Source organism: Zalophus californianus, chromosome 10, assembly GCF_009762305.2.
Source record: "Zalophus californianus isolate mZalCal1 chromosome 10, mZalCal1.pri.v2, whole genome shotgun sequence".
Classification (NCBI taxonomy): Eukaryota; Metazoa; Chordata; class Mammalia; order Carnivora; family Otariidae; genus Zalophus; species Zalophus californianus.
In genome coordinates this window covers 101,389,027-101,414,230 of record NC_045604.1, presented here as the reverse complement: position 1 = coordinate 101,414,230, position 25,204 = coordinate 101,389,027, and the positions used below count along the sequence as shown (strand labels likewise).

Below are 25,204 nucleotides of genomic sequence, written 5' to 3'. Positions count from 1 at the left end.
TGTTTCAGACTGACTAGACTGAGACTCTGGGGCTTTATCCCAGCTTGACCACTTCGAGGCTGTTTGGTTGCAGGCAGATTGTTTTGGCTTTCTGTAGCTTCATCTCCTCATTGGTGAGGTGGAGGTAGTAAGAGTGCCTACCGTACAGGGTCATGGTGGTTCTTACATGAGTTAGTGTGCGTGATGCTCTTAGAACAGTGCTTGCTGTAGAGCTGCTTCTCTTTTAACAACACTATTATTTTACTTCTCCCTGGGGATATAGTTTTATGTTCTGCTTTCCTCTGCTGATATATTTAACTTACCTGCCTTAAGTTGTGATGGGTTCCTCCTAGTCTGAGATTCCTTGTAACACCCAGCATGGGACCTTGGACATGGTAGGTACCCAGTGAGCATTCTGGATTGAGTTCGTACAGGGTTTTGTGAAGAGTTTAAAGCTGGTTGTATTTTCATCCTGACTTTGAAAGCCTTTGAAGTTGGATGGGGTCTGGTCTCATTTGTTTAACTTCTGAAGCAAGCACCAGGGCCAGATACTTGCTCACGGTCACCCACTGGGTGGCCTGTTAAGAAGGCCAGCCACTCAAGGCTGTGGACTTCATTCTCTTCTTGCTGACATTACTAGCATGAATGAGATGGCTTTTGATAATTCTCTGAGCAATTTAGCCCAGGTTAATACTGGCCAGTAATTTCCTGAAGTGCCATGAAGTGGCAGGAACATGATTTATGTAACATGGGCTCCTGCTAGCTGGGATGAGCACTGGAGGCCCAGCTGTGCTTCTGGAATTATGAATGCCTGTCAGAGGAGCTGCTTTTATTCCAGAGAGCACCCCCCCTTTATTTTTAACCCTGAAAGGAGTCCCCATGCTGATGAATGAAGAGGTGCAGGGCGACTGGCTAGTTGTGGATCTTTCCCTAAGCAGTTCTTAAAGACAACTGGGATTGGGCGCCTGGGTGGCTCAGTTGGTTAAGCGACTGCTTTCGGCTCGGGTCATGATCCTGGGGTCCCGGGATCGAGTCCCGCATCGGGCTCCCTGCTGAGCGGGGAGTCTGCTTCTCCCTCTGACCCTCTTCCCTCTCGTGCTTTCTATCTCTCATTCTCTCTCTCTCTCAAATAAATAAATAAAATCTTTAAAAAAAAAAAAAAAGACAACTGTGATTGAGGGCATTTTGGCTGGCTGACACCTGGGTTGAAAGTACTGAATTTAAAATATAAAAGTGATGAGTGTGTGGGGAGGAGGAAAGAAGAAGTACTTGGCCATCTAGCAGGTTAGATCTGTCTTCTCTAAGGTCAGCACTTGGACACACGCAAACCTTGTATGACCTCAGCGTCTAGAAGGCTGCACTTATCAGCCAGACCCCATTCGTATTAGTGTTGCCAGCATGAGAAGAATGTGGTTGTGGGAGGCCAGTGTTAGGAAGCTGATGAGTTTTTTTTGACTTTGGGCTTTGGAAGAAACACAAAATAGCCCCTAGAGTTTAAAGCTTGCCTAGTGAAGAAGCAGCTTTGGCCCTGAGGCTGTGGCTTTAAGGATGCTTAGTTACTTTGGGGCCTGTGAAACCAGGCCCAAGACAATTGATGGATTCATTGTCCTCCACAGCTTTGTAACCCAGACTCAACTAAGTCTCTCCGTGCCCGTTTCTGCACCGTCCATGTAAGTATATTCATAATGGCTCTAAAAGGTTTTAAGAATTCCCCAGAGGAGTCTAAAGGGGAGAGAAGGACATGCTTGGTAGTTCAGGAATGTTGATCTTATCTCTTGATTGGGTGCACGCTGTTTTGGCTTCTGCTTAGGCCAGAATCTTGTTGCTAGTTGTGTTGTGTTTTCCGCTCACCATCCTTCCCTCGCTCCCCATTATTTGGAAACATTTTAATTGGGTTTCAAACATTTTGTGTCCTATATATGGGATCCAGACACCTAGTTTTGTCTGTGTGTGTGTGTGGGGGGGGGGGGTAAAATATACAAAACATAAAATGTACCATTTTACCCATTTTTAAGTGTTTACAGGTCACATTGTTGTGCAACCACTCTCCAAAACTCCTTTCATACTGCAAAACTGGAACTAGGTACCCACCAAACGGCAGCCCTCATTCCCTCCTCCCTTTAGCCCCTGGGAACTGCCGTTCCACTTTTCTGTTTCTATGAGTTTCTTTCCTAGGTACTTCATATAAGTGGAATCATGCAATATTTGTCTTTGTGTGATTGGCTTATTTCCTTCCTTTTTAAGGCTGAATAATATTCCATTGTGTATATATATCCCATTTTACTTATCTGTTCATCCATCAGTGGAACTTGGGTTGCTTTCACCTCTTAGCCATCATGAATATTGCTGCTGTGGACATAGGTGTGCAAATGGTTATTTAAGATATCTCTTCTGATTCTTTTGGATATACCCATAAGAGGAATTTCTGGGTCATATGATAAATCTATTTTTAATTTTTTGAGGAACCACCATAATGTTTTCTATAAGCAGCTAGATTTTGAAAAGAAATGCATTTAATTTAGGTTATTTATTTATTTATTTTTGGCTTTGATCTCTGCACTGCCTTGAGTTGACCCTGGGTAGGTGAGTTTCTTAGTCATTCACTCATCCCAGCATACCTCTGAGCATAGACATACTATTCATGGCTCACTTTGGCCCTTGAGGGTTGGTGTCTTCTCATTAGATTAGAAGAAGAGGACAACCTTCTCAGGACAAAGGGCTAAAGAGTGGAGAGGCAAGTTGAATCCTAGAAGGTCAGCTGAAATGCTTACCTGCTGCCATGCTTCTCACACTTGTGCTCAGACAAAGGTTGGGGTAACATGACAGTCTTCCACAAAATCTGGTGGAGGATGTCTGGGTGTGTGCCTCTCAAACCTTTCCTCTTTAGAGTGATATCACTGGAAAAATATGTGAAGCAATAATCCACTACAACCCCATACTACTGTATACTTCAAGGAAAATTGACTAGATCAGGAAATGAGCTGCTTGTGGGTCACAGTAGTAAATAGTTCTGTGTGCATGTAGACAGTGGGGTGTGAAGGATGGGGAGGGAGAGAGAATCTGTAGATCTTACACTCCATTTGTGGTAGTTGGGGTTGGTGGTTTAGTCTTCTTTTCTCCACGTGGGTCCTTGCGTACTGAGGCCTCAGGCATACAACACTATCAAGGACCAAAGTTAAGGGTCATTTGCCATTTCTCTTCCATCACTGTAGAATCAATAAGGACCAGGAAGGGGATGACCAACCTATTGTATGTGTAGTGGCCTGCCCAGTCTTTCTGTCCCTGGCTTGCGGATGTGATCATTAGCTGACTTCAGCAGGCTCATTCCCTCCAAGAGCTTAGCCAGTAAGCTATTTAGTAAAGTCTACCTTTCAGATTGTTGGAGGCTTTACTTAGTTTGAGGCACGTATTGTGCCCGCTGCCTGATGCCCTTTTCTGTCCACATCTTCTAAGACCAGTTTAAGCATTACTTTGTGAAACTTTTTAAGGCTTTTTCAGATTCCCTTCTGTCACCACCCCAGAGCAGGGTAGTCACTGCCTCTTCTGTGCCCCACTTTGAGGTATTGTCATAATGATGCCTGACCAATTGGATTGTAGTTAGCTGTGACAGTCCCTCCTACTAGGCTTTATCCTCCTCTGTACAAGTGCCATATTTTAGTTTTGTCGGTCTCCCTCAGGACCTTATGAAGCATTTGGTATAGCACCGTGTCTGTGGCAATTGTCTGGTAATATTTGATTTGTCTGCAGGTGACTAATGCAGTGGGATTGAGTAGAAATCGTAGTTTAAATCATGAACATGGCCCAGATAGCTGTTTGACCACATGCAAGCCACTCACTTATCTCTTCCTCCTATGCCAGATCGTATAAACTGAAAGGAAAAAAACAAAACAAAACGTTAAGTTAAAAAATATTTACACTTACTATGTGCTAGGTATTTTGCTCAGCACTTACATGACCTCATTTCATTTTTGGGTAACCCCGTGTAGGTAATGAAACAGACACGGGAAGAGAGGTTATCTCCTCATTTCAAACCCAGGTAGTCCAGCCTCTGAGTGTAATATATTTGTTTTTGCATGAGATTAGTGAACCAATAGTTTGGTTACAGCCTTGCAGAGCTGGGACATACTCGACATCACCAGCTTTGGACCTGCAAAGCTGTGAGGTAGAAAATGAGCAGAAAGACCCAGGGGGAAACTGAGTCCTTGTATGAAAGAACCAGGTTTCAGTGGGAACGGAGGGAGTGACTAGGTGACTAGTGCAGGTTGGACCACAGTGAAGGTCGTATGCTGTTGGAAGAGGTGTGAGAGACACAGGTGCCTCAACAAGGAAGGAGGGGGACCTGAGGGAGAATGGGCCTCAGGGAAGGAATTCCAAGGATGAGGTGAACGAGGTGGCTGGAGAAGACAGGTTCCCACCAGGAGGGGCTGAGGTTTTAGGTAGCCTCTGAGGAGGACAGGTTCCCACCAGGAGGGGCCGAGGTTTTAGGTAGCCTCTGAGGAGGACAGGTTCCCACCAGGAGGAGCCGAGGTTTTAGGTAGCCTCTGAGGAGGACAGGTTCCCACCAGGAGGGGCCGAGGTTTTAGGTAGCCTCTGAGGAGGACAGGTTCCCACCAGGAGGGGCCGAGGTTTTAGGTAGCCTCTGAGGAGGACTGGGGAATGGACAGGAGGACAGACCTGGTGGGCTTAGCTAGTCTTAGGCTCCAGGTGAAACACAGGCCGTCTGTGTAGACCAGGCCTTGGGGTGTGCAGACCATGAAACATATGTGAGGCAGAGTGTGGGCACACGTGCTTATTTAGGCTTCTGCCCTCCTCTTGTGCAGCGAAGAGGAAAAAAAAAGTGCATGAAGGAAAAATTAACAAACATCCCAAGTCTCTTGACACACAGATCAAAATATATTGATGGTGTCTTGCAACTCTGATAATTTCCTTGAACTGTATGAAGCTTACGACTGATACATCGGCATCCCCCTGATTAACATTAAGTGCTGCTGTCATTCTGACATAGCTGGATAAACCAGTATTGAATAATCTACTAAAGATGTCACACTTGAACAAGGAGCGTAAATCATATTATATTATTTCCGCTGTAATTAGGTGGGAGATAAAATCACAAATAGACGAGTTTAGTGAATATTTCTTAGTGTGTACACAGCGTCACTGGAATTTCTGTTCTCGCTCCATGGGGAGAAAGAAGTTGACTGCCTTCCAGGTATTGACTGCTGTCCAGGAAGTGGGAGGTTGAGGGGTGACTTATGTAATGTTCACAGAGTGGGTTTCATTTATAAATTCAATGAGATTAGCTGCGATCTTCCTGAAGTTAATGGCAATGGAAATGCACCATTCTGCATTTAGCTGGAAATAGCTGGCTCTCCGGCTTGCAGACCTAATTGTTCCTCAGGTTCTGATAGGTTTGCCTTTCTATGTGCTCCCTGTCCCCCCCTTTTCCTGGGAGCCGCCTGCTGACTTTATTGTCTGGGAATTAATGATGCAGACCAGAGCTTGTGGGTGACAGGGTGGCATACTGCTCAGTCCTTTCTTGCTCCTCTCTCCCAACCCTGAGCAAACTCGATTATTGAGAATAAATGAGGGACATAAACCAAGGCGAAAAAGATACAGAAATTGTGTTAGGAGGGTCCAAATGAACCGAGCTCTTGCTAAAAATGGAGATCATTCTAGTCCTTCCTTCATGGGGTTGTGGTGACGGATAAACTCACATTAAACCTTTAGAGCAGTGCCACCACATAGCAAGTGTTTGAGTACTTATCAGTTGCTTTCATTATTATATGAAAAATAGTTAGCGTTTGTGGTGGATGGTCAGGGTGGTATGAATGTGAAATTCAGCAGCACAAGCAGGTGTCTGACCGGAATGGTTGTCTTCTTCTAAATGGTGCAGTGACACAGGAAGGTTAGGAAGTGGTAGTTCTCGTTTGGGACTGTTAACGTGGCAGAGCGTGTTATGAGCAGTGTGCACTGATCATCTTTTTATTAAGAGGCTCTGGTTTTGATTTTTGTCTTTTTTTTGGTTCGTTTTTCAAATTTAGTTCGATCCATTTCCGGTGATTCTGTTAACGTAGCAGCTTTTACACTTTTTTGTTGTGAGGACCTTAGAACCTTCTGTGGGTGTTGCGATCATTTAGCAGACAGTTAGCAAATGCCTATCATGTAGTAGGTAGACATGTGGGAAGATTTTTGTATGAAGGGTTTGCTTCAAGTCTGCTCTAACTGTGATGCTCTTCTCATCCCCGAATTCACAGGGATTTCCCGAAAGACAGGTAGAGTTGCTGCGGTGGGGGCATTGCTGGTTGCCTGAGACGTCTTGAGATGCCAGCCTCTTGGCTCCGACTATCTTGGCGCCAGTAGTTTTGGCTTGAGCCACCTGTACTCTTGGGCCTGAGCTCCATGGCCTTAGACGCACTTGTCCGGTTTCTCCTGAGTCAGGTCTTGTAGAACGCCACATACAAGACCCTTTGAATTTTAAAGTGTGCTTTCTAAAGCGGGGATTTCCAGAGACCTGTGAGAGAACAACAGAAGACTGACATTTCCCCACCAGGCCAATTGCTTATCTCTCATTACTTAGCATAATAACTTTCAGCTGCATTTAGAAGGACTTAATGGCACCATTTAAAGTTAGAGGATAAATGTAAAACCGATCTGTTCACTAACACCAATTAGTTGTACTTTAAAAAAGATGATCTCACGTAAAGCAGGAATAGTAGGTTGCTGCTTGAAGGGACTAATGGTCACTCGGCTTTAGAGTAATCACCAAAGGAAATGTGGCTTCACCTGCTGACCCCTGAGTGCAAGGAGATGCATGTTCTGTATCAGAGAACTGGAGAGGGCCCAGACCCACGGAGGCAAGGAGAACAGCGTACGCCTCACTCCACAGTCACCCTGGCGACAGTGCACGCGTGGCTTTGGGGCATCTGTGTATATAAATCGTCTTCCACTGCTGAAAATCTCCTAGGGCACCCAGAGGTCTTTCTACCTGTGTCCATAGATTTTTCTTTGAAAATTTGCCATTGTGTTCTGTGACCTTTTTTCAAGAGTATTCTTTCCTACAGCGTTAGCAGGTACCTAAAGAGGGGAGTGGTGAGAATGTGGATCTGGTGTTCCAGAGGGAAAGGTGCTTGGCTTTAAGACACTTGGTGAAAAACATGCACTGAGTGCTGCTAGGTCCCAGGCACTGTGGTGAGTGTGGGGGTTACAGAAGTAAGTAAGCACTTCCACGGAGTTCATGGGCTAGCGTGGATGGTCTCAGTGCTCCAGGAGAAGGGACACAAGGTGTGGTGCTAGCACAGAAGGGGCAGTGTTAATTCTGTGGAGATATGCAGTGAAGCTGTCTGGGAGGACTCTGTAGTTGAGGTGGGTTTGGAGGACAATGGGGAGTTTGCCAAATAGACAAGAAGACCGATCAGCAGGACAGAGGGACAATGGTGCTTGGGAGGACTGGGAGCTGGGAGTATAACTCAGAGATAGGGAGTTCTGGTTTCAGGTCCACCTCATACCTGTCTGCTGTGTGACCTGATAGTTTACTGAGAATGCAGCGAAATGGGATCCTCATATCTCCCTCCCTTTTGTTTGGCACAGGAAGCTGGACTTCATCCAAAATTGTGATCTTGTCCAACCTCTGGATAACTGAGGCTTGTAGAGCCTGGGGTATATACAGCCGGTTAAGTCTGATCCACATTCAACTCAGATGTTCACATTAGTCCAGGGCTGTTTTGGCTGCCTTACATCCAAGGTGTTAACTTTGGTTGCTCTCTGTTGGATTCATTCCTTCTCTCATTCGTTCAGTAAATGTTTACTGAGTTGGTTATAAACAACAATACAGTCTGACCCGAGTATAAGGGCCTTCCTGTCAGGGAACTTAAAGTCTTAAGGTGGGAATTACCTTTGAAAATACAGGCTGGAATCAGATTATGAAAAGGCAGACCAAGGAGTTAGGACTTGATTTACACCACTCAAATGAGAGAGGATGTCAATGAACTTCTGAATTTATAGCCCAAGGCAAATCCTTTTTGATTTCTGTGTTCCTTGACTTTATTTATTACTGTAGGATAATGCTTTAGCGTATTTGAATAAATTTTAAAAATGCACGCATAAAGGTAGACTTTATAAGTGCCTTGCATTGTGTGAGAGAGTAGAGTACGTAAGAATGTAGTCTCCAAGACCCAAGCAGTCTGGTTTTGAATCCTAGCTCCACTATATGAGATGTGTGGCCTTGGACTATTTACTGAAACTCAGAGCATCTCTTCCTTTATATGGAAAATGATGATGAAAATAATACCGACGTAAAAGTTATTATAAGGATTAAATGAGCAAATGCAAATAAAGTGTTTATTAAGGTACATGGTATATAGCAAGCATTTAGTAGGTATTAGCTGTCATTGGGGAGTTGCTTGATTGAGCCCCCATTTGGTCTGATTTTTCTCTGGTGCTCTAGAATAGTGGAACAGTTCCTGAATCTGTTGGTGCATCAAAATCATTCAGAGGGCGTTTTAGACTAAAAGCTTAGAAATCTCTAAGTTCTGTCCAGATAGAGTAGCCGCATTCCTCCTAGGTCCTCCCCCTTAAACTGAAAACCTTGGACATAATACAACAAAGAAGCACATGAAGTCTCTGAAAGGTAGAAAGAAGAGGGCAGGCTGCCTAGGTAGGACCCGAGGACTTTGAGGAACAACAGGGCAGGTGAGTCCCTTGGGTTTGTGTATTGACTCCCTTATATCTCAGACAGGGTGCTACAGAAACCTCCCAACCCGGAATCACCAGGAGGCACAGATCAAAAAAGCTCTAAGAGTAAAGCCTGTTTTCCCCTAGCCAGAGGCTGGGGAAAAAGGTGGGCTAACAACAGAAAACCTTTTTGGCAATACCCTCCCTACCTGCAGCCGGATACCAAGGGAACTCTCACCTTCCGTCCCCGCTGCTTCAGCCTGGCCAAGCAGGAAGTTGAGCTTCCACCTTGTCCCTTGGAAGCAGACAGTGCACTTCAGTTCCCCTGTGGGGTGGTGTCTGCACAGCCGATCAGGGCGTTGATCTTCTAGTCACCTTTGCGTGGAACTAGGCAGTGCTTGGGGGCAGGGCCACAGGCGTGTCAGTCATGTCCACCTTTAGGGGGAGCTTTCAGTCCCCTCTTGCCCCCTCCCGAAGTACCCTGAATCAGCCCTCTGCTTCCCCTTCCCTGGTGACAGTGAGGCTTAGGGGCATCTGATCTCACACCCTCTGTTGTGGAGGTAATGAGGCAGTGCCCCATTTTTCCTGGGAAGGTGTCTGTGGGCCAACTCGGGAGCTGAACTTCCACCCTGCCACCTGCAAGCCGGTGAGGTGACTCAGTGCTCAACTGTTGCCAGGCTCATGTTGGCAGGCCGAGGAGGAAGCAGAATCTATATACAATCTACAAAAACATTTTAACAGGGACACTGCCTGCTAACTAAAGATGTCCTTATAAAAAATCCTAAGAACCAAGAAAATTACAGCATGGATGAGAACAGCCAATAGCAGACACCAACACTGAAATGAATCAGATGTTGCAATTCTGACAAGAATTTTAAAGCCACCATTATAAAAATACTTCTGTCAGGCAATTGTTAATATTTTGAAACAAATTTTAAAAATGAGAAACGTCAGCAAAAATCTATGGGCTCAACACAAGGGGACTTTGGGGGATGATGGAAATATTACATATCTCGTCATGTACACATTTGTTAGACTCATCAAAGTGTATATTTAGAGCTGGTAAATTACACTTCAGTAAGGTTGATTTATAATAGTGCGCGGGGCCAGTCTTCACCCCTAGAGATTCTGCCTGGTTCAGAAGATCTAAGACGAAGTCCAATATATATATATTTTTAATTAATGCCCCAGTTGATTCTGATGTGGCTGGTGGCTCTCAGGAGCTCCTGATCTCTCTGGAGTAATCTAGGCTAGTTGCGAATTCTTCAGAATATAAATCTGTTAGAAATCTGTGCAAATAGAAACTTGTTCTGGTAAATTATAAATTACCAGATAAGTACTTGCAGAATAAACAGAATACATAATTAGAAACCATTAAGTGTCTTATCCCCACATGGAGATAATTTTTTGTATGTTTTTTGTTGGGTAATGTTGTAAAGAATATTACATGGTGTCCTGAGAAAGTGTACATTGTGATCCTGGGACCTTAAAAAAAAAAAAACAAAAACTGCACGGTGGTGTGTTTTTTGGTTTATCTCATACTTGGGCCACACCTTCCTCTCCCATCCTTCTGAGGGCATTATCTTCTTGTTGGCTAATGCAGGATGGAGTCCACATTGGTTTGTGCAAGATGCTGCTACCTTGAAGGTCGTGGTTTTCATCAGTACCTCCCTGGGGGTGGTGCTCTCTGTCTTCATCCTGCTCTGAACAGATGCTGGGAAATGGTTCCTAACCCAGTATTACAGCTTTTGGCCTCTCTGGCTTCACTTTAACCTAGTGGCTACATGTTGGCTTTTAGGCTGGGTTTTTTAATCCTGCCAGGGAATCCATGGGCTCTCTCCTACTGATGGGCTACTTCCAACCCCTGGGTGAGTCAGGCCTCTGTACATTCCTTACTGTCCCCTTGACAGCAGTTTGGTCTGACTGGTACACCTTGAGTGCAGCACAGTGGCTAAGGCTGGATGTGAAGGCGGGGAGGGAGTCGTCTTCGGGAATGCTTTCATCCCCGAGCAGCTAGATCTTTTGTCCTGGAGCAGAACTAGCGGAAACCCCATCAGGAGGCTGGCTGCCTGTGTCTCCTGCCTGGGCCAGGTGAGCTGCCAACACTCCCTGGATGCTAGAAGGAAAGTCCTTTTTCGAATCTGGTACCAGATTTAAAGCAAGCCATGACTGGGTGTCAATATGTTATTCCTGATAGCTTTTCTGTTTTGATACTGCACCCTTGGAAATACCCCGTGTCTGGTTTTTCTGCTTTTAAATAATAGATGCCAGAGATTGGCCCTTCATAGGACATTCTCTCTCTCTCTCTCTCCCTCCCTCCCCCTCCCTCCCTGAATTCATTGTGGGATTCCCCTGTTCTAGCCAGAGCTGAATCTGGTCCTTCCTGGGGTCACTCTCCTAGTCTCCAGTCTTTTTAAGTACTCAGTGCTTACTTAGCTGGTCTTTGTTTCCATTACGTGTTTTTGTATGTGTCATGGTTACGGTCACTAGATGACTAGTGTCAGAGGAGGTCAGACACTGTTACAGCTTCTAATCGTGTTGATGTTTTGGTAAGGGAATTATTTGTGGAGGAAAAAATACACATTGGGAATCTTCAGTCTGCATTAGGAGGGATAACACTTGAAAAATGTGTGCACAGTAGTGCTCTCCAAATATTTATGTGGATTGTGGTTTCTATGAGGGATTAGTCAGTTTCTTCTTTCCTCATGTAGAACCAGGACTAGTAATAAGAAAGAGAAGAGAAATGCATCATGGCCCTGTTTCTGGAATACGATTCTGACAAGACTTTCCAAAGTGTCAGTCAGTGTTACGTCACTGAAGGTATTCATGGAAGGTTTGGGTATGGCAGAGAAGGTGGGGCTATCAGGGAACTTTTCAGAGTGTTTTCAGATTTCATCCTCTGGTTCTTAAGAAAACAGAAGCCATGAAAGCTGCATCTGTGGCACCGTTCCTGGATAAAGGTCTGACCTGCTCGCTCAGTAGACCAGGGAGTTAGTAACAAGGAGTCACTCTGTTTCCTTAGGCAGCCCCAGGAGCGCTGAGATAGAAGGAACACAGTGGCACGCTTGTGTCTTGTCCTGTCTTTCCTTTGAGAGGCCTGTGGCCGTAGTACCATTCCCCAGAGTGCTCAGTTCTCATCATGTGTGGTGTACACGGCCTTTTCCAGCATCTCTGTTGTTTGGCCTGTGGAAGAGAATAGGCGTTAACTGACCATTAATTCTTCTTGGGACTGAGGCGGACCGCTTCCTCAGGAGTGAGCCCCCATCTCCATTCATGATGAAGCTTCTCTCAACTGAGGGCAAAAATAAACTGGAAAAGTGGTGGTTTCAGTGACCATCATAACCTCTCCCTAGCACCCCCTGCACTTACTCACCCTTCTGTGGTTAAAACAACTCAGCATGTTTGGAGGAATAATAAAGGCATGGTCTCTAAGGGGAATTTTAGAGGAGCATGTCTTACTTTAGCTTTGTGGGCATTTCTAGGTGACCCCAGCTGTGTGGCTGTAAGTGAAGCAGGGAAACCTGCCAGTGTGTGAACATTTTAGTAAGTGGAAGATCTTCTTCCCACCCCATGCCATTTTCTACCTGGTCACTCAGGGGTTTCTAGTCCCAAACACTCCAAGTTTTCTGATTGTGTTGTAGTATGTGCGTATGTGGTGCTGATAGTCACGTATTGGAATAGTTGTGTTTATTTCAAATTGTCTTACCTAAGTGTCTTTCTAAAAGATATTTGTATACTTTATAGTTCAAGAAAATACTTTGGTTTGATTGAAGATGTTGCTCCCAGGTCCTGGTAGAAGCAGCTAACATTTCTCGAGCAATTCCTATGAACATTTTTCTTTTTATGTAGACAATAACATAACATTTTCCCTGAAAAGCTAGGTCTTAGAATAGAGCTCTGTAGACACTGCTGTTTTACTCTGAGGCATTTGAGGCTTGATGCCTAAGACATATTTGTATCCGTAATGATTTCCAGCACAGTGCTTTGGGTTTGATAGGTGATCAATAAGTGTTGAATTTTGTTGAATATAAATTTGCTTTCAAATGATTTTTGTTTTCTTTTAATTAAAAGTAGACGTTGAAGAAAACTTTCCACTTCAGGGTGATTCCTTCTAAACCTCCCCTTTGTGACACTCAGTGTACGGAAGAGGATGTTTGGGTGGTATGAGAGGGCTGACCAGTGTGGGCTAGGAGGGTATTTGCACTTCATCGGATTTCTGCAGACCGATCATTCGTGGCGGTTCATCCAGGGCTTTCCCCTTTCTTCACGGAGGGTGTGGGTTGTGTTCCGTATGGAGCCTTGGTCATGATAACCCAATAAATATTAATGAAGCTCTGACTTGTGTAAGGCACAGTACTGACTGCAAAGATACATAAAAATAAATAAAAAATAGAGCCTCTGCCATTGAGAATCTTGTCATCTAATTGGGAAGGCAAGAGGTAAAATGACTTTAAACTTAACTGTAACATGGGTGCCTGGGTGGCTCAGTCCATTAAGCATCTGCCTTCGGCTCAGGTCATGATCCCAGGGTCCTCGGATAGAACCTGCATCAGGCTCCCTGCTCGCGGGGAGGAGCCTGTTTCTCCCTCTCCTCCCCGCTCATGCTCGCTCTCTCTCCTTCTCTCTCTCTCGCTCTCAAATAAATAAAATCCTTTTTAAAAAAGTTAACTTTAACAGTAAAGTAATTATTTAGGATTCTCAGATGGTCTAACATAGTGGTTCTCAAACATTAGTGAGCCTCAGAATGACCTTCAGGGCTTGTTAACAAGTGCAGATCACAGGACCCCATCCCCAGAATTTAGGATTCATTTGTTCTGGGTCCTGAGAATTGGCATTTCTAACAAGTACCTAGATGATGTTGATGCTGTTGGTTTGGAAACCACACTGGGGAAACACTGGTCTGATGCCATGGTTTTCAACCTTGACTCTGTACTGGTACCCATGCCAGGGCCCCACTCTAGACCAGTTAAATCAGAATCTCTGTGGAATATGGCCTAGGCTTTTTTTTTTTTTTTAAAGCTCCCCAGATAGTTGTGATACGTAGTCAGGCTTGAGACTCACTGGTTCAATACATGTTGGGGATGTAGAACTTTAGGATTGAGAAGCAGATGATGTTACCCTGGGCTGTAGGGGTGTGGAGAGACCACAGGAATTATTTAGCCTGATCTTAGAGAATGATAAGGGAAGAGAAAGGGATGATTTGCATTCTTAAAAAGATAATGCTGTCAACAAGTTCAACCTGTTTTCTAGCTGTTTCTTGGGACAGGCTGATGAGTTTGTGAGCTCTTAATCAGGGACCAGAATGGTTTACCACTCAGCAAGGGGCATTGCATAGGACTGAGGCACTCATCACCACCATCCATGATAAGCATTCGCTGACCACCCCACCTTCCTGATGTAGTTAGAAATCTGTTTATATTCAAACAGGCTTGTATGTGTATGTAGCTGGAATGAGGTGTGGCCAGGGGTTGTGGGCTCACGATAAGCTGAACTTTGAGAAATGATTGCCATTTTTACATTTTATCCCTCTTAGCCTATTTATTCATGTTTAAAGTCCTGCGCATAGTTGTCAGTATTCAATGTATGTGAATGCTAGTACAGTTTTAGGGACATTATTCTATTCCTCATGGACACACCCCACCCCCACCCCCTGTCTATCAATGAGCCTGACACATAGCATCTGCTCTGTTAATCCATGTTTTTTGAATGAATCAACAAGGTGGTCTTTGATATCATGCAATTGTGTATTAGCAAGGACAGCAAGAGCTTATTCCCCAGGAGCTTTACAAAAAACTACCCTGTAGTTCCCAACTCAGGCAAGAAATCTGTTCTGTTCGAAATAAAGGAACATAAATGGAAAAATATAGCTGGAAATTCGTTGTCTTATTAGGTACTAGTCATAGCTACCTGAGATCTAAAGAGGTCTTTCATTTTCAGTCCTAACTGGTATTTAGCCACATCAAATTTTAGATGTCAGTGTTAAATTTTATTTTTAATTTTATTAAGCTTAATTGATTATAGAATAACTTGCACTGTAAGAAGAGGCCTGTGCTTAATTTCTTGGAACTACTAGGGCCTTTGTTGTAATAGATTTCATAGGGCTCAGAGTTATAAAATTAATATTAGAGAGTTGGTGCTTGTTAAAATTTTGACCTCTATCTTTTAAAGCCCACTGGAATGACGTACAGTGAAATGTCTGTGTTGGTGATAGGGGTTACTGTCCATCCACAGGTCCTTAGGAAGCATGATCAACTCTGGTCTAACTGCTCCGTCTGGATTTTTGGCTCAGGGCAAAAAGGAGGAGGGCGGTAAAGAAACCTGATCAGACCATTTGATGCTAATTTCACAGGTGGCTGGTCACTGTGTGCCTGCCTGCTGTCATGTATAGAGCTGTAAGGGATGTAGCTACACACAGGAGCCTGAAAGGAAGGTTTGCATCAGGGTTTGGTGGTAAATGCACAAAAGCAGAATCTAGGAACAAATGGTCATTGCTGAGTGTCCTTGCTTGAGTTAAATGAGATCATTGGTAGCTGTCATGATTTCCACTCTCACCTTATCACCTTTCCTGAATCCTTTTGAAAACAAGCAACAAACCAGACCAAAACAACTGTGGATACTCTCTCCTTTCCTTTTAATTGGGGTTGATAGGATTTTAATCAGGCTGAACTTAGATACTGTTTTCAACTGCAGTTTAAAGAGCTACCCACAAAGCTATAAGTTAAGTAATTAGAATTACATTTGTAAAGTCAAAAAAACTTGATCATTTTCTCCTACTCCCTCTCCTATTTCCCATGTTCCCAAAGGGGAACCCGAAGGGATCTAGCAGAATTACATAACCAGTTTAATTTCACAGCAGTGAAGCTGGGACCAGACTCTGGATCTTGAGTCTTCCGTTTAGCTTTTGCTATCGTATTAGTCCTTAATGAAAGCACACTTTTCTTTCCTTGAATTCAAGACTTTGTCTTCATAGCCCAGTAAAGGTTATCTGTTGTTAACGATATTTTCTAAGAATTACACTGAGAGTTGAGAAATGGTTTTATTTATTTTTATTTCTTGAAATGAAAAATAACATTAAAACAAATTCCTTCTAGTGGTAATACATCTGCCTACCAGCACGGGCTTTATGAGGAACTAAAGTGCCTCTTTGTGGAGCGGGGGCCTGTGTGGGTACGGGGGCTAGTGAGGACCACAAACAGCACTAGCCGCAGGCTCTGGGTAGCGGCTGTGCTCTGGCTGGAGGCACCAGCAGGCACCTGGAGACGGTGGGTGCTGTGAATCACAACTTGGCCTTGGCTTCACACTGGAGACCAGCTCTCCTAAGCAGAAGGCTCTTCTGCCCCGCCCACGGTGGCCTGTTGGCAAAGAGTTAGAATACTTGTTTGTTTAACGTTTTACTAGCTGATTATACTGCACGAATTGACAGGCATCTCTATCAGAGGATTTCCAGTCTCTTGGAAGCACTTTGCCACATTACTTGTAATCTAACCTCAGTGTAGACTGCAGTGACTGGTTTTTGTTTGTTTTTCTCTCCTTCCCTTCCCACTTGTTTCAAAGGCCACACACCAAGCTGTGGAGAGGGAGTTGCTTATGAGCTGAGAGTTGGCTGCTTTTCTCTGGTCAGCCGTGTGTGACTGCTGGACCAAGTGCCTTTGAGTCAGTCATTCTCAGGTTACAAACCCTGGCATGAAGGCCTGTAGCTGGACACTGTACTTGGGCTTTCGAGTGGAAAGACTTGTTAATTCCTCATTTATAAGTGGAGGCAAAGAGATTAACTCAGTGTTTCCAAGCCTTCAGGATAACCTGGGGGAGTTTGTTAGAAAATGGCCCGGGTTTTAGAACCTTGACCTGAGGGGTATCTTCCAGCTGGATGGTTTTTGCATGATCCCTACCAGAAGAAGAGGGACTTTATTTGTAGCTACAGTCAATTCTCAGTTATTTGCCTTGTAAACATTTTCAATCCCAGAGACCTTTCCCTCAACAGGTTCCCAGATTATATTCCCAGGCTCCCTGGCTAGTATGTACCCTGGGGACTGAAAGATAATTTCCCTCTTAATTTTAGGAGAAGCAAATCAGGTAGGGAAATCTGCCATTGAAAAAAAGGGGAGTACGGGGGAGGGAGGTTCCTCCCCCCCCTGCAAACAAAAAGGAAACTAAGAAATCTACCTTACATTAATTACAACCAACTCTAACTTTTAGAGAGCATCCTCTGTTGGGAAGGAGCAATGTGTTAGGTTGCCTTGACTTTGGGCAGTTGATTAAGGCAGCTATGATTTAGCTCTCTTGTGCCTCACAAGAGTAATTCCCTTTTCTGAAAGGCCTTGTTGATTTTCTAAGAATTGTTTAAATGGATTCTAAATATTTAGCTCAGTACTAAGAGTCCAGTTATATGGATTTGTGTGTCAGCATTGGCTTAAAGTTGTGTCCCCTGCCCTGGGCCTTAGCTCTTACCCATATGCAAATCCACAGTCCACATGCTGGGGTGCTCCCTTGTATACCCAGCCCTGCCACGTGTGCAGCGTAATCCCTTTGACCCTCTCAAGAGGGTGCTGCTCATCTTCTTTTGCTTCACTTATCCTGGTTGACGTCTCCAGACCTGCTGTGACTTGAAGCACCACTGTTCTGGTGGCTCTCTCCTGCGCCTCATTGAGAATCTGTGTGTGAGGCAGGTCATCCTCCGGAGATTAGAGCATTCGCGGTAGAGGGAGGAATGATTTTACACTGGGACTGCTAGAAGTCTGTTCAGGAGGGACCAGACCTGCGGCGATGGCAGGAGGGGCCTCTGCTCTGGTCCTTGTAACCACATGGTTTGTACTGAGCTGGACACTGGTCACTGAAGTAGACGCTTGTTCTCCAGTTATGGAGTGTCGGGTTTCTCACTGGGATTCAGTTTTGTTGGCTGCCGCTGCTTTTCTGCTCACACTGATTTTTGCGGCCTCTTTCCTGGCTCTTGAGTCTTTTCCAAGCAGGGGAGATAGCCGAATCCTTTGCCTTCCCCTTCTTTTCTTCTCTCGGATATCCCATGGCTGTTAGGGAAGGACTTCCTGTGAACTAAAATGAGGGCAAGAAAGCATGCCTGTGGCATAAAAATGCTCTTAGCAAGCTTGAGGCGTATCAGAGAGACTGGTCCTGAGAGTAACATTGACTGCCTTTCTGCTTTTGAACCTTTTTTTTTTTTCCTTTGCTCTTTCTGAGGTCTGGGATTTATCCTGAATTTAAGAATGGACTGGTTTTGATCATTTGAATAGGTATCACCATTCAGCGGGGAATACATGTGCACACCGAGATGTCTCTTAAAGCCAATTTGAGGTATAAGTCATTTGAAATGATTTCTGTAGTCGGTAATGCATTTATACTTCAAATTCTCTGCCTGAATTTATGCATTCATCTTCTGTTTTACCAGGTGACTTGCTTTTATTATCCTGCTATGACAGCCCCCTCCCACCTTTAACTACTACCCCCAGACACTTGAGCATGTTTTCTAGTGTGAGTAGGCACTGAACCACCCAAAAATGGCATCAAGTGCCAGCCACACAAGGTTGAAAAGAAGGAGAGCCTTGATTCCAGGAAAATTTCCCCTGCCAGCTTGGTCAGGCTATTGTACAAAAGATTATGTGGCCCTTGGAGAGACTCAGATGGGTGATTGAAGTACTAATGAGAAGTCAGTCCTCAGCTGCCTGTTGGAAAAGTCTAAAATCAGGACATGTTCTTTCCTTTCACAACTTGGAGTGACCAGTCAGAAGAGACACTCTCTTTCTCAAGGTCCAGCTATCTCTTTGATGAGGAGGAGAAGGGGGTAGATGAAGCTTGTCTTCAGTTATGCTGGAGCATCTCGGTTCAGAGAGTTTTGGTTTGCCTTGCCTTTTCCTACTTGGGGTTTGCTGCTCTTTTTATTTTGGGGTGTGAGGGGCTTGGCTGAAGGGCTTCCAGCCTTAGACGGGCTCTGAAGGGGTGGCATCAGTGAGACATGTTTTGATTCCACATATCTCGTTTCATTAAGAGGAAATGAGCAGCTGGTTGACCCAGAATAATGCCACTGGGACCTGGGGAGTTACTTGTAAATGGAAAGGAAGAAAGGAACAGATACTGGAAGGCATTGGCATGATGAACAGCTGATGCCTTCAGAGAACAGAGCTTGCTTGTCTTCCTGTGATTCTCTCCTGACCATGGAGGAGGTGGAGGGAGGAGGCATGTGGCTTGTTGGCATTGGAGTCAACATTCTACTCATTTAATTCACTAATTAATTTCACAACTGTCTCTTGTGTTTCTACTGTGTGCTAGGTACTATTCTAGGTATTAAGGATGCCAGTGGTAAACAAACACAAAATGTCTTTGCTGTCGTGATACTTAAATTCTCCTGAGGGGTGGTGGTGAAGACAAGTTTATAATAATGGTGGTGGTGATAAATGGTATGAAAGAAAAAAAAACGGGGAAGAAAATGGCATCAGGAGCTATTTCAGTAAGTGTGGTCATGGAAGGCCTTCTTAAAAATGACTATAAAATAAATGGCCATTAAAAAATAGAGTTTTTATTACCTAAAATATTTTAAACACTTCAGTTGTTAAAGTTATTATGGGATATTAGCATGCATAGAAGCTTTTTTTAAAAGTTTATTTATTTATAATCTCTACACCCAATGTGGGGCTCCAACTCATGAGTCGCATGCTCTGCCAACTGAGCCAGCCAGGTGCCCCATAAATTATGATTTTTATTAATTTTTTTTAAAGTGGGCTCTATACCCAGTGTGGGTCTTGAACTCACCACCCTAAGATTAAGAGTCACCAACTAAGTGACTGAGCCAGCCAGGCACCCCCCCTAGCATGCACAGAAACTTAAATGATTTGTTTTCTCTACAGTTTTGAGGGTATTTTGAGGACGCATCTTCCCTTTTTATCCCTGGACATGCAGCCTTTGTTAGCTGGATTTAAATTCATCATTTAGTTGCTTATAGTATAGATTATGTTAAGACAGTCTGAGATTTTTAGGGTGTACTTTTCATGAAATTGTTCCATGTGATTGAGAGGCTCCTTCTTAGTCCAAATAGATGTTCAGCAGGGTTTGCTGTTGTCATTTTTGTTTTGTTTTAAGTGGTAATAAGTAACTTTTGGGGATCTGAAATGAAGGATAAGCAGTACCTGAACAAAGAATCCGTTCTCAAGAGCAGATTGCCAACAGCGGGAGACGTAAGGCAGCTGTTGGTTGACGACATAACCCAGTGCAGTCGCTTTTCACTTTCAGAGGATGGAATGGTGTGGTGTAGTCTCTGGACTACCCTGATAAACAGGAGTTAAATTTTCTGTCATTTCCTCTGAAAGAACAGTATTGTATGAAAAGAGACCCCTCAGTTGTCTTTGTCCTCCTGAAGGTGGGGCTCTTTGCTCTTACATGCCATTTAATTACATCTGTTCCACAAGACACCCTCTCACAGTGGTTTTTAAAACAGCATTTCTTAACCTATTAGTGGGTGACAGCCAGCATTTTTTTAAAAAGTGGAATCAAATAGGTGATATCAGAGTATATCACACTTGGTGTGTATTGTTTCCAAAAATGTTTGTTTCCGATATATGTGTGTATGTACCAGATCCTGATGATAATGTGTTTTTTTGCGTTATGCTTTAAAAAGTTTGAAAAACAAGTTTGTGGGGCACCTGGATGGCACAGTTGGTTGGGTGTCCCTCTCTTGATTTCAGCTCAGGTAATGGTCTCAGGGTCGTGGGATCGAGCCTGCATCGGGCTCCATGTTGGGTGTGGAGCCTGCATAAGATTCTCTCTCCCTCTCCCTCTGCCCCACTCATACTCGATTGCATTAGCTTATGCTCTCTCTAAAAAAATGAAAAAAAAAAAAAAGTTTAAAAAACATAAACCTATGAGATGAGTGTTGATATCCTTTGACAGGGAAACTAAGATTGTGACACTGCTTAGAATCAGAGTAAAATTGGAACTTTTCTCCTGGCTTTCCACTTTTGATCCAGGACATGACAATTAAATTTTGTCACAGGACTTTCCATTTCTGATGATTTACAAGATTGGAGTCCACAGAGACTCTGTCTTGCCCCTGAACATTGTTTTTAAAATCAGATTACCAGGCCGAAGTTGACTGGTTTTTCAAAACATCTCTGTGTGGTCTATTTCTGGAGAAGGGAAAAGAAAGATGAACCTAGTTACTTTTCTTTTTTTTAACAAACAAGGAAAATCTAGAAGCTCTTTCCTTTTCACAGAAAGACAGCCTAGTTTTATCCAAGAGGAGAAACGGAGTGGAAGCAGAGCAGGCTGTCTCTAGAGCATTCAGGAGAATTTGGTATTGCTGAAACCAGTTCTGGTGTGGTGAGTGGGTAGGCATAACAAGAGGAGTCCACCACCTTGCATAAAATGTTTTGGTTTTCATTAGTCAGGCATACTTTTACATAGACTCAGTAACATTTAGTGTGGTAACTACTGTTTTAATATTTGTCTTACCCACGTCCCCAGCCTCCTGGGAAAGAGGTGGCACTTTCACCACTGTTTTAGGCAGCTATTTTGGCCTTAAAGGACAGACTTTTTAGAGAGGCATTATTTTCCCTGGCATGCCTTCCTTCTTGCCTGTAGTCAGTCTTGAATGAATTCCTGATTGGTTCAGCTACACTTTTTCTTTTTGGCACAGAAGAAATTGCTCTTGCCCAAGATGGCAGAAAAGTATAGTGGTAACCTGCTGCCCACTTCCTTATCTTCCTCCCTGTCTATTTTGTTACCCCACCCTGCCCCAAACCAACCCCCCAATAAAATGTGACCTTTTGGCGCAGGGCCCTATTGGAGTGTTTTGTGTGGCAGAGCTGTCTCTGGCTGACTCCCAGGATTGTTAATGACTTCCTCCTCTGTCTCTAAATAATTGCTTGAAAAGACAGCTGTGGAGAGACATTGCCCCCAGCTTGCAGGCTCATTAATTCCAGCCATATGGAAGAGGGTGCAAAGGAAGAAGGTGGAAGTTACTTTGCCAAGAATAGCAGGTTAGGGGAAACAAAACCTAGAGGCTTTAGGGAAGGGCGGCTTCACGATGTTGGAGATTTGACATGGAGTTGGTGAGGTCTGAGCGGACTTCAACCTAAGGCAACTTCCTGCATTAAATCCCAAATACAGGGAAACAAAGTAAGAAATGATTATTTGGTTTCTAAAGTCCTTTCAGTTGGGTTCTTCTGGTGTTGGTAGAACTTAGCTTGTAGGATACTTGGTTTTGTGCAACTCTTCAAGAACAGAAGCATTCAAGTGAAGTGGAAAGTCTGAGGAACTAAGAGGGAAGACACCCAAGAGATTCCCCAAAGTCAGCCATCATGGACTTGGCCATTATTCATAACTTCTGCTTTTGTCTGTTCCCACAGTGGCCTTGAAGCAAGTTTCAAAAAAAGAAACTTTCATACCATGCTCCTTTAAAAAAAGAAATACAACTAGGGAACAAATATTCGAATTAGCTCTTTGGTTCAGCTCTTAACACCTAGCATGCGGGCTTGTAAAGGAAAAGGGGGGGCGGCGCCAGGGTGGCTCAATCCTTAAGCATCTACCTTCGGCTCAGGTCATGATCCCAGGGTCCTGGAATTGAGCCCTGCATCGGGCTCCCTGCTCAGCGGGAAGCCTGCTTCTCCCTCTCCCACTCCCCCTGCTTGTGTTCCCTCTCTCGCTGTCTCTGTCAAATAAATCTTAGAAAAAACAGGGTAGGGCACTTGATTTTTATTTTTCAAGAACAGGAAATGTACCAGGTTTCTAAGAAGATGAAAACTCTTTTCTAAAAACGGAATTATAAAAAGTTTATGCAGGTCTTTAGACAAGGGGCAGTAAACAGATAAATATGTAATGTCATCAATGAAGGTTTTCAAGACGCAGAGCTTTATGTGGGTGACTTCTTGGTGTCTAATCCTTGCACACCAACAGTGCATCTTTTTTTTTTTTTCTTAAAACATTTTTACTCCTTTCAACCCAGAAACATCACAGTCTAAGCACGAGAGGGAAGGGGGAGAGGAGGGCATGGGCTTGGGGCTTTGATGCGCTGGTGGAGGCCGAACCGGAAACCCTCTCCCCGCCCCGCCTTTTGGCGTCCCCTCCCCCACCGCGGCAGGCTGGCATGTGGGTGTTGAGGGGGCACCCTCAGGGACACTTCCGCTCCATGCACTGCTTCCCTCCCTCATATTCCTGCTTGGAGATCCACTGGGCGCTGGAAAGTGCCCAGTGAGGCCAAGATGGAGCCCCCTATCCAGGGGCTGAACTTGGGCTCCATGTGCTGTTGCTGGTGATGAGCATCAGCTGCATGCTCGGGGGAAAGAGGGGCGGTGGGGGTCTTCTGGGAAAGCTCTCTGTTGAGCCTGTCCGTGAAGCCCTGGAGCAGCGTGTTCCCACCCGTGACAATGACACTGCCATACAAGCCCGGGTGAATGTCGATGTCACACATGCTGATGCTGGTGGTCACCATGTGGCCCACACCAAACATGGTGTTCCCCGACAGGCCCTTGACATTGGAGGGGTCAAATAGGCCCTCAGGAATGAGGAGCCGCTCAGCCCTGTAGACTGTGTTGTAGCCGTTGGGCATTTCATAGTGCACTGTTGGCATTTGCGCAGTCACCTGCTCGTTGTAGGGAGAGTCTAAGACCTGTAGCACTGAGGCCTGGAAGTCCTGAATCAGCTCATTGCACATGTAGTTATGCCAGGACCTGGAAACCTGGGGTAGCTTCTCCTTCTTCCAGTTTGGAGGGTCACCCTCTTGTATGGGTTCCTTGGCTGCAGTCATGTGAGATTGGATGATGTCAATGGCCATTTCCTGGAAGGGCTCCCTGCACTGCATAGAGATGAAATCTCCTGCCACGGGTGACTTGACAATGCTTTGCTGCAGGACGTAGCCGTCATGTACTGGGATGGCTGTGGTGTGGGTGGCCCCACTGTCCAGCACCAGGCCCGTGGAGCGTCTGTTTGCAAAGGCGGTGAGCACAGCTGTCTTGCATTAAGAAGGCAGGAATGTTGTACTGTTCGAACATCAGCTCTGTCAGCTTCTCCTGACTGGCCTGTGTGTTCCACGGGGCCTCGGACATGAGTACTGGGTGCAGGTTGGGCTCGGACTTGACGTGTTTACTGTAGGTGTGATCCAGCATGGCTCGGAAGCATTCCCAGTCCTCAATCATGCCATTCTTGAGGGGCAGCATGACCTCCGCTCCATCCGAGGCACATGTAGGGCATTGGTATCGATATGGAAGATCTTCCCTTTCTTCCCTCCAACTCCAGCCTGCCCGCCTCCTCTGCACCAGCAGCCCCACCGTGGTGGGGAAGTCAGCCTTGGGGCAGTCCTCCCCAGTGTACCTAGCGCGGACAGAGAAGGAGCCAATGTCAAAGACCAGGGCCCCCACCTCATCCTCAGCCCACTGCAAGCAAAGCATTCCCTGCAAGTGCTCTTGACAGAGTCACCAATGGCCTCCACGTTACTTAATCTTATGCACACTTCCCAGTCCAGTCTTGCTTCATCCCTCTGCAGCATTCAACACGGTTTGCCATTCCCTTTTTGGAACATTCTTTTCTTTTGGGTTCCAGAACTTTAAGGCCATTTTCTCAGAGTGCATGCAGCTAGGCATGTCAAGTTTGCCTGTGTAGTTTTGCAAGTTTTCTTGTGATGTATGTACCTTTTTACTGAAAAACAGGTGGGTAATTTCCATTAAAACAGTGGTTTTCAAACTTTGATGCATATTAGAATTACTTGAAGTACTTACAGAAATATCTGTGCCCAGGTTGTGTCCTAGACTGATTAAATCAGAATCTCTGAATGTGGGCCCCAGGCATCAATATCTGTGAAACTGATCGTGAAGGTTACTTAAGAGAACAAGAGCATTTGATCATCTTAATGTTAATCCCCCCAGCTGCATTTCTCAAAGGTATAGTTACTCCCAGAATGCTCTTTTTTTTTTAAGGTTTTATTTATTTATTTGGGGGGGAAGAGGAGGGAGTGAGAGAGATGGGGAGGGAGAGAGAGAGAATGAGCAGGGTGAGGGGCAGAGGGAGAAGCAGGCTCCCTGCTGAGCATGGAGCCCAATGCGGGGCTTGATCCTGGGACTCCGGGATCATGACCTGAGCTGAAGGCAGATGCTTAACCAACTGAGCCACCCAGGCGCCCCCCTCGTAGAGAATTCTTATTCCATGCTGTTGATTTAAGGAAGCCCATGTAGTTGCCATTAACATTCCCTTAGGAACACTGAAACCTGTATTGATGCTGGGACCACTATACCTTTCTTGTCCTGAAGGAGTGTTTGAACCATAACCAGAGTTTTTATTGGGAAGCAGCTTAGGATCATCAACCTTAGCCAAGCTCGTCTCGTGGCTGTTGGAGAATATAGGAAGTCAGGTGAGGGAGGGAGTAAACTTTTTTCAAAGCCATAGGTTATGTGTGTAAGGGTGCATCAAGAGCACTCTTGGAGCTCAGAATTTTTTCTGGCCCTGTATGGGCTGTTGTCTTGGGAGAATGCCCCCTATCTCACTAGTGAGACAAGGAGATGTTTATGCATTCTCTGGTTCTTTTTTGAAGTTAAAAACACCCATCATTGTTAGATTTGATATC

At 44.8% G+C, this 25,204-nt stretch overlaps 1 protein-coding gene and 1 pseudogene across 4 annotated transcripts in view; one reads left to right on the top strand and one right to left on the bottom strand.

The window, feature by feature from the left end:
• Positions 1 to 25,204, top strand: part of AUTS2 (activator of transcription and developmental regulator AUTS2) — a 1,115,275-nt gene that overhangs the window by 148,608 nt on the left and 941,463 nt on the right. The window lies entirely within an intron of this gene.
• LOC113931974 overlaps positions 22,759 to 25,204 on the bottom strand; it is a 42,523-nt pseudogene continuing 40,077 nt past the window's right edge.